At 38.7% G+C, this 10,120-nt stretch overlaps 1 pseudogene; it reads left to right on the forward strand.

Moving 5' to 3' along the window:
• LOC112413138 (DNA methyltransferase 1-associated protein 1-like) overlaps window positions 1-2,603 on the forward strand; it is a 129,330-nt pseudogene extending 126,727 nt beyond the window's left edge.
• Window positions 2,604-10,120: the final 7,517 nt, after the last annotated feature.

The raw sequence follows: 10,120 nt of genomic DNA on the forward strand, positions 1-10,120 counted from the left end.
TGCCACGTGACTGAAGAGTGATTACACAGTGTCTTCTGCCATGAAAGGAGAGAGTGGTTTGTTCTCACAGGGACAGAGTTATTCTGGATAACTGACCGTTCGTTCCTTGCACAATACTTTTGCCAGCACCATCGTTCACATGCTCACAGAATGCCTTTTCCTGGCCACTTTACTAACAATGTCGTTTCTAATTTAAGAAATTCATTTTACCACTAAGGAAGGGTGCCAGAGATCATGCCACAGAATCCACTGAAAGAATTCAATCAAAATCCGCTGACCTGATAAAATGGCGGAAATGGCCAACTGATGACGCAATTGTAATGCCACCTGGCGGGGGGGAACCCAGAAGATTTGAGGTCCTGTCCTGTAGGCTGTAGCATAAGCCTTAAAATGGAAGACTGGAAGACTATATTGTGCTGTTTCCCTAGTAGTCCTTACATCAGTGGGTGGAAAGAGGTGTCCCTTCTCGCTATAATGCCTACTAATCCATTCACAGTATTTTTCTTCCTATCCACAGAAACTTGGGCTCAGTTGGGCTGGCAGTCCCAGTACCCAGGAGAGAGACACCCATGCCAAGGATCATGGTTCCATTAAAGTGGAAGATGAGGCTGCCAGCTGGCCATTCAGAACTCATTTTCTACTGAACTGACAAGCAGATGAGGGGATTAATTCATAAGCTGTGGTGATTTATCCAAATTACCAAGGGAAAATCGGGTTATTATTAGACAAAGCAGAGCAAGGGAACTATGCTTGGACCTGGAGGCTTCATAAGGAATTTCTTTGTATTCCCATGTTCAGTAATAATGTCAGCGGGAAACTAGGACAACTGAATAAGGTCAGGACTGACATGAACATAGATTCTGTGGAAGTAAATTTTTGTGTTGCCCAGCCAGGTAAGAACCCCCTCCCACTAAGGCACCAGGTAAGGCAAAGGCAATAAGAAATTAGAGGAGGAAGGGAACTACCACTCCTGACTTTGAGCCTGTGACTGGCTCCAGAGGTAGGGACTGCAGTAGTTATGTCTTATGCCAAATAACTCCTTTTCCTCCATTTTTTAAAGCTTGTGTGGTTAATGTTATAATTTGGGATCCATGGGAGGTGTGATTAAGTTGACATCGCCCTGTGATGATTTGGTGACAGGTGGGGTTTTGTGATTTGCTCTCCGTTGGTCAGGAATGGATGCTGAGTTGCAGAATGTGTGAAGAGTGTTGGCTAAACTCCATTTGCTGCTTCCTGCCTGCCCATACACCTGTTTTCTGCTATTCTTTTGTTTGTGCTCTAAGGAGTGGACCCCTGGGGACTGCGTTTTATCTGGGGTGTCCTGCCCTCTGGCTGCCGGCTGGATTCGGCCAGTGGAGGGTGGCAGCAGCAGTCGATTACTGAATGGAGGAAAGAGTGGTAAGGATATTTCTTCACCGCATCCTTCCTTGGTTCTGGTAGTGACTGCCTCTCTCTGAAACTGTGGGTTCTGCTGAGCTGTCCAGTTCGCTCTCAGAAGCACTCTTCCCTTTGCCACAGAAGCCTGGCGGTGGTCGTAGCTTCCTGCTGTTGCTATATAGTCCCTGGATTCCCATACCCTTCATTAAATTCTCTCAGCGATTTGAATTGAGTGCGCCTTCTCTCTCCTGCTGAGATTCAAACTAATATGCAGAAGGTATAACCAGAGAATCCGTCAGCAAAGTAACTTGAACCATCTTTAAACTCCGCCCCCCCATACATTTATTTAAATTGTTTTTAGAGAGTCACTTTGTCAAAGCTCTAGATGTAATGAATGGAAGAGTGAAGATGCTGGTCTCATTTGTGCTCTTGGGGAAGTATTCATTTACCCGCCAACTCCCAATCTCCTACGTTCCTGAAGCATAACCAAGGAAAAATAAATACACGTTTTGAATGAAATGCTGGTTTGAGGTTATGGAAGAACAGATTTTACAATAATACTGGGCTGTTCTAATACTAAATTTTTTGGTCTTCATGAAACTGTTTAACTTAAATCCTGCACTAGAATGGAAGTTACCATTCCGCGTTCCTCTGTGCCTTAATGCCTTATATTAAGGCACAGAGGAACCCGGAATAGATCCTAATGCATGAACGTGTTGTGAGGATTAAATGCGATGATGCATGCAAAACATTCAGGACAGTGTTTGGCTCTCAATAAATGATCATTAAATAGGAGCTGCTGTTCTTTCACACGTTCATGTGCACTCTGCAGTCAAGAGCACAGTTGTATTTACTTCATTCCCCATCCAACCCCATCTTCGGACACCTAGGAAAAGATTGTACATAAGTTTAGGAGGCGAAAGCAGCAGTGAGTTCTCCAGTGTGACTTTTCAGCTACTGCCTTATAAAGTGCTCTTCTCTTATTTTTCCAGCACTGCAAAAAGCCCCTCATTACAGGTATTATTCCACTGGAGAGTATGAGTTACAATGTAACCACCTAACAGATAGCAAAACTTAGTTTATGATTATACCACATTTCCCTTTAACTTCCCTCAGTGTTTCCTCATTACAGTTCCTCTTATGAGTAAACTTAATTTTCCTTCTCGTTTATCTCCTGAGATAACGTCATCGTTCAAATTAAAACTTACAGCAACATATTTGATTGAAACTTCAGTAACTAACAGTAGTAAATATTTCTGTAAAGAGAAACTATTTCAAACACCTTATTTTACCTATTTTCATAGTATGTCCTCATTTAATTGTCTTCTTTTAAAGAGAAAATTTAGCAGGGAAATCCATTATTGTAAAATGAAAAATGATTTAAAATTGGCATTATGTATCGCTGCATTTGAATTCCAGGACCTGTCCACAAACTATTGAGTTCTGAGATGAGAAAGATATTTGAAACAGCAAGGGACCTGTGTCAAATAACCACAGGAAAGTTGATTGCTCTGAAAGACTTCAGTAGAATATGTTAATTAAAATCTGCACTCAAGCCTCCTCAGCAGTTTGGCTGTTGACAAAAGCACTTCAAAGCAGTTTGAAGAGATTATGTTTTTCATGTTAGGAAGCAATTGAAAGGTCAGTAATACCTCAATCATTTGAGATAAAAATACAATCTAAATTGGCCTGTAAGAGAGTAGATAAAAAGTATAGGCATTATAATGCTCTTTTCTCAGGCAGCCTGATAAAGTCTAGCTTATACTGACGTAGTTATAAAGCAGGCCTAATCAAAGGTAGATTTATTCTAAATTTTCTTTCCATCACTCGACTTCGGAGAGAAGTGTATGGAAACAACTTCCAAACTGGAATAAAATTATATAAACATTATTACTACATTAAAACAAAGATAAAATGACACCACAGTTACCCAGCATTGTTGGGAAGTTCAGTTAAAGACGTTGCTTAACTGAAGTTTAACTCAGTAGTGGAATAAACAGAAAAAGATAATTGGCTTTTGTCATCCTTTGCATATTCTACATATTGTTGCAAATATTATTCTGAAGTAACTTCAATTTATTGTGTAAAACTATATGTCAAATTCTTTCAGGATTGCACAGTTGACTAAGATATTACAGCACTAGTCGGATGTTCTATTGTATTTTATAATGATACTGAATCACTTGAGACTGTCATACTCGGCATTTTCCAGTTTCCTTAATTTTTAACTAGTAATGTTGGGAAAAATAATTCAGCCATTAAGATAAAACTCAGTAGACAAAATTAGTTGAACTCCTCCATAAGAAACACTTGGTAGACAGGGAGTTAACTAATTTGCTATTAGTATTTCATTTTGAATTACTAGAAATACAATAGAATAAGATAAAGTGATTTTTCTTGTTTTCATGGAGTTTGGGCAGAAGGCAAAATGGTGAGATGATTAAAATAGCTGCCAGATCACCTACTCAAGACATATGTAGAGAATGAGAAATCAATTACGAGACCCTTATGCTCAGTACCCATCTCCATGGTACATAACAGAACTAATTTATTAAAAGGCTGAAGAAGTTAATAAGGAGGATCTCTTTGCAAAGAGCTGTCAGGACACTGTTCATCATTCATCTGGTATTTTCCAAAATGGCAACCTCAATAACACACACATACACTTGGTTTTATTTTCTCTGTCTTACTCTCCCTGAGCCCTTGCCCCTGTTTCCTGGAATCACCTACCATTGATTATTCTCATTAGGGAAAATAGTATTTCTTGCTAGTTAAGTTTTCTCTTAAGTGTTTTTAAAAAACTGCTATCATTGCCTTTATATATCTTACAAACTCCTCAGATTTATTCCCAAGTATTTATTTTGAGGCTTATGTTATTAAATTGTAATAAAGTTTTATTTTTAAAACATTCTAGACATGCATAAAAGAAGACAGAAAAACATAAGTACCCTCTGTATGCCCACCACACATATACCAAAATTATAAGGATGTTTTCCTTTTCTGAATTGTTTTAAGGAAAATTCCAGGTATTATGCCATCTCTAAAGATATGAACATTTGCATGCGTAACTAAAATGCTATTAGCACAAAGAAAATTAGTATCTATGATAAGTGATATCATTTAGCACCTAAATGTCCATCGACAGAGGAATGGATAAAAAGGATGTATACATATATACAATGGAATATTACTCAGCCATAAAAAAGAACAAAATAATGCCATTTGCAGCAACATGGATGGACCTAGAGATTATCATACCAAGTAAAGTCAGAGAAAGACAAATATCATATGATATCACTCATATACGGAATCTAATTTTAAAAATGATATAAATGAACCTATTTACAAAACAGACTCACAGATTTTGAAAACAAACTTACAGTTACCAAAGGGGAAATGTGGAGGGCAGGGATGATTTAGGAGCTTGGGATTAACATACACACACTGCTATATATAAAATGGATAACCAGCAAGGACCAACTGTATAGCACAGGGGACTCCACTCAATGTTCTGTAATAACCTAAATGGGAATGGAATCTGAGAAAGAATGAATATATGTATATGTATAAGTGAATTGCTGTGCTGTGCACCTGAAACTTATATAACATTTTCAATCAGTTTACTCCAATAAAATTAATTTAAAAAGAAAAAGAAAATGTCATTTTATCATTTGTGTGAATCAAAACCCAGACAAGATCTACCCTTTATTAGAGAATTCTTTTTATCCTGTTCTAAAGAATTTATGCTCCCAACTTTGTTTTTCTAAATTATGTTTTCTATTTGGTGAAGAAACCAGGCCAACTGACCTGTAGAACATCCCACAGTCTGAATCTATTTGCCTCCTAATGGTGCCATTTACTGTATTTCCTCTTTTCTTTGTCCTTTAATCTTCAAATTAGTTCCACAAGTTTTACTAGATCCAGTTCAATTTTTTTTTTCAAGAACAGTCAATAAGAAGGAGCTGCTGTGTAACTCACATGTATATCAGAAGGTCCTTAATATCTGATGGTAGCATTCTTACTAATGCTGAGATTGGTCAGTGGCTTTATGTAGTGAAAACCTTGTCCTTTCATCATAAAATTCCTCATTAACCTGTCTTCTGATGGTTTCATACATTGATAAAAGTTTGCCTAAATCAATTATTCCCAGTAGTGTGCTGGAGTCTGCCTCCATCGGCTCATAAAAGCCAATTACGTACATTTCTTTGCAACTCCGTGTTCAAAGACTCCGATTTGGTAGCTTGAAATTAACCATGATAGAATTATTTACACCACAAAAATCAGCAAACCCTACATATCAGAGTTTTTCTTTTTAGAGGGCCAGTTTATCAGTGCAGCATTATTTCATGGCTTAAAAATCAAGGTTTTAGGGGCTTCCCTGGTGGCACAGTGGTTGAGAGTCCGCCTGCCGATTCAGGGGACACGGGTTCATGCCCCGGTCCGGGAAGATCCCACATGCCGCAGAGCGGCTGGGCCCATGAGCCATGGGTACTGAGCCTGCGTGTCCGGAGCCTGTGCTCTGCAACGGGAGAGGCCACAACAGTGAGAGGCCAACGTACTGCAGGAAAAAAAAAAAAAATCAAGGTTTTATCAAATGCTGGAGAGGGTGTGGAGAAAAGGGAACCCTCCTACACTGTTGGTGGGAATGTAAGTTGGTACAGCTACTATGGAAAACAGTGTGGAGGTTCCTCAGAAAACTGAAAACAGAATTACCACATGACCCAGCAGTCCCACTCCTGGGAATATACCTGGACAAAAAACTAATTCAAAAAGATACATGCACCCCTATGTTCATAGCAGCACCCTATGTTCATAGCAGCACTGTTCACAATAGCCAAAACATGGAAACAACCTAAGTGTCCACTGACAGGTGAATGGATAAAGAAGATGTGGTACGTATATACAATGGAATACTACTCACCCATAAAAAAGAGAGAACGCCATTTGACGGTGGAATATTACTCAGCCATTAAAAAGAATGAAACAATGCCATTTGTAGCAATATGGATGGACCTGGAGATTATCATAGTAAGTGATGTTGATGTAAGTCAGACAGAGGAAGACACATATCATATGATACCACTCATGTGGAATCTAATTCTAAAAAATGATAAAGATGAACTTTTTACAAAATAGAAACAGACTCATAGATATCGAAAACAAATTTATGGTTACCAAAGGGGAAATGTAGGTGGAGGGGGGGAGGGATGAATTAGGAGTTTGGGATTCTTCATACAGACAGTAGTATATATAAAATAGATAATCAATAGGGACCTACTGTACAGCACAGGGAACTCTACTCAATATTTTGTAATAACCTATGTGGGAAAAGAAACTGAAAAAGAATGTGTGTGTGTGTGTGTGTGTGTGTATGAATCACTTAGCTATACACCTGAAACTAACACATTATAAATCAACTATACTCCAATATAAAATAAAAATTAAATAAAAAAAATTAAAAATGCTTAGTTTTAGGAAGTATGTCTGTGCTCTTGAATAGAAATTAAACAGTCTAATACTACAGATGAAGTAAATGCCCTTTAAAAGTCTGATGAGTTGAAAGTATTCTACAGTGGGGAATAAAAGGTTAATAAAATCTGTCTCTGGAAACTAAAAAAATTTTAAAAAGAAGCACACTTAGATCCAAGTCCTGTCATCAAGGCTTCCCATTCTGCCCTAACCTACATTTTTACTATTGTCAGGTAGTCAGCACAATTCATGTGTGGCGTGTGGATGGGTATATACATCAATTGGGAATTGTGGCCAGTTCTGGTTGCAGCTCTCTGATTCACTGTGTAGTCCTCCTAGGTCCCTGATTCCAACTGCCTCACTCCCTTTTATTGCACCAATAAGGCTTGAAATGGTCCCCGAGAACACGACCATTGGGGGTAGATCTCTTTGATGTTTTCAACTCTCTGCTTACATCTTTTGGCCTCTATCCACGCCCCTACTTCTCAGAAGACCATTACAAAGAAGGTATCAGTACAGCAGTGTGACCTGCGTTGTGAAGGCAGAACGACTATCTGATCAGCCTGAGGCAATCGTGCAAGAGAGGCAGAGTGGAGGGGCAGAATTACAGACATGAACGTCACCACAAATGAAAATTAAACTATCATTGGATTATCTTTGCACGTGTTGTTCCTTGTGTGGAATTTTTTGTTTTGTTTTCTATAGTTTTTCAGCTCCTTCTGAAGGCAATGAAATCTTTTTTTCCAATCAGAGAAATGTATCACCCTCATATAGAAGACATAAAAATAGAGCTGCTGGCTTGCCTTGTCAGGGAGGAGTACTGAAGCTCCATGCTGTCTTTTCCATCTAAATTTCTCTGTGATGCCCTGGTTACTCCATGGAACTCCAGGGTTCCAGGAACCCAGTTTGAAAACCATATTCAAATCAGTCATACATCCAGAATTCTCTGGCCCATTTTTCTTGTTCAATATAGATAGGGTCAAAAGTATCTCTGACCTCATGAACAATAAAATTCTTTGAAGGTTAATTGGACAAAACCTAACACAGGCAAGCCTGTCTACATGCCTGAGTTATCTCTTCCTGGCTGAGTCTGGGGAGCTTTTACTATCAGTCCTTCTCATTTCTATTCAAAATATACAAATTTATATTGTATTGATCAGTATCTCAATTTCCCTCTTCTATTCTAGACCAGAAACATGTAGAGAACAGGAACTGCATTTTATACTTGGTTATATTCCAACACTTCGTGCAGGAGTTAACATTTACTAAACTCTGTGCTTGTTTGTTTCTGTTGATAATGATGATTATAACTCTCAGATTTTGAAAAAAAAAAAAAAGTTTTTTGGAAAAAATTTTGAGTTTGACTGAAGTATGTTCCTGTTCTCCTCAGCCGGATTCATGGTCACTAGGCTTCTTCTGTACTCTAGGCCCTGATCTCCCTTTTCTTAGAGCACAGACTTTGGAAAACTTAGCACTGTAAATTCCTTTTCTGCCCCTTTGAGATGGAAATCATTCTAAAAGCCTCTTGCCAGCTTTACAACCTAAGACTCTCTTTTTCAAGCACCTGGGAACCACCTCTCTGAAATGTAATTCTCATGGACGTTAGGGCCCCATCTTCCAGATTCTGTGAAGTTAGAACCCTAATTCCCACAGGGAACCTTGCTCTAAGTTGCAAACTATCTCTTAACATGAAAATGGGAGAAAGTTACTTTTCCTTTGGGCAAGGCCAATTAGTAAACATGGATGACCTGTAATTCTCCCCACCCATCTCCCTCTCCCTTCCCTCATCTCTTAAAAACTCTCTAGCTCTTTGTCTTAGTGGAATTGAGCTCAGACTGAGTTTTGGCCTCTCTGCCTTAACCTTGAGCAAAGTCTTCCTTACCTGTTTTACTTTGTCCAGTGCAAATTACGCTTGGACAAAGACTTCTAGAAACAGCAAAAGCAAATGTTCCTCTGCTCAAACTCAACTTGCCATAATCATATGAAACTGTATTTATCAGAGATGAACAAGCTATTTTAAAAACTCTTTTACCGTCTGCCCAAGGAAAACTTTTTGCTATTGGTGATGGCAAGAAAAAATATGGAGAAAGCAGTTAGAATAAAACCGACAGAAGGCTGCGATGAACGGGTTTACACTTGTGCATTCTGTAAATACATTGATCAGCTTTCTGAAAAGCACTGGGCCAGCTCTTCCAATGTATACATCCTTGTATGAAACTGCCTTTAGACCCTGCGGTAACTTTTGCAGGCCACAAGGGAACTTAAAGAGCACTGAAAGTATATTTTACTGCCTATTACTAGACTAGAAACATTATGCCCCCTTCTTCTTGGTAAAGTAACAGAATTTAAGCCATCCAGGTTTCGAGGTAAGAAAAGGCACATTTGAGCCCTTTCTGTGCCTTTCTTTTCAGCTGGGCTGGCTACTCCAGACTCTGCTGTCAGGGTAGTAACAGAGTATACACTTGACTATCCATCCTGAATTCACTTAGAGTTGTGGAAAGCAGAATTAGCTCCAGGAAATATAAGGAAATAACCAGTTTCATAAAACTGTAGGCTGAAAATGATCTTTGTGGTTAGAGAGCCCCGTCCCTTCATTTTGGAGGTGAAGATAACATGGACTTCCTTGGAGTCACAAAATGAGAGAAATGAGATTGAGAATTAGGAATCACAGAATCCTAGTCCACTGCCTTTCTATTAATTTCATGTCTGTTTCTGATGTTTTTCTTCTGTTTTTATCATTTGTTCCTGTGTCCTTTGATTCTGTGTTTACATGCTATCTCACATAGATCCCATAAATCCATCCGCTGGAGGATTTTATGGACTGTATGAGTCACTACATCTACGAATATGTATGTTTTTTAAAAGAAGAGTGCAGGGAAATATTACATGGAAACTCACGAATGATCCTTGGTAGGATTTCTTTCTGCAGAGTGGATAATTTTTGTGCTGGGAGAGAGTGTTTCCTCTATGCCTTCCATTCCCTATGTTCTCTCTGCTGCAGACAGAAATCTTTGACATTACAATTCAGTGGTGAATACAGTCCAAATCAAAGGCAGATTCTGAACACAGGGCAGTATTTGAACACAAATGACTTCAACATACAGCTTACAAGAAGGTGGCTCAATATATTTTCATCTAAGTTTTCTCTCTCCAGACTGGAGAGACTCTTAGTTGGTACATTCTCATTTCTATTTACTGAGAGAAGAATAAGATTGTAGGGACATTCCAAAAACTAACTATCACTGCTTTTTGACAGTTCCATCTCTTTTTATGT

Source organism: Neophocaena asiaeorientalis, unplaced genomic scaffold, assembly GCF_003031525.2.
Source record: "Neophocaena asiaeorientalis asiaeorientalis breed wild unplaced genomic scaffold, Neophocaena_asiaeorientalis_V1.1 scaffold14, whole genome shotgun sequence".
Taxonomy (NCBI): Eukaryota; Metazoa; Chordata; class Mammalia; order Artiodactyla; family Phocoenidae; genus Neophocaena; species Neophocaena asiaeorientalis.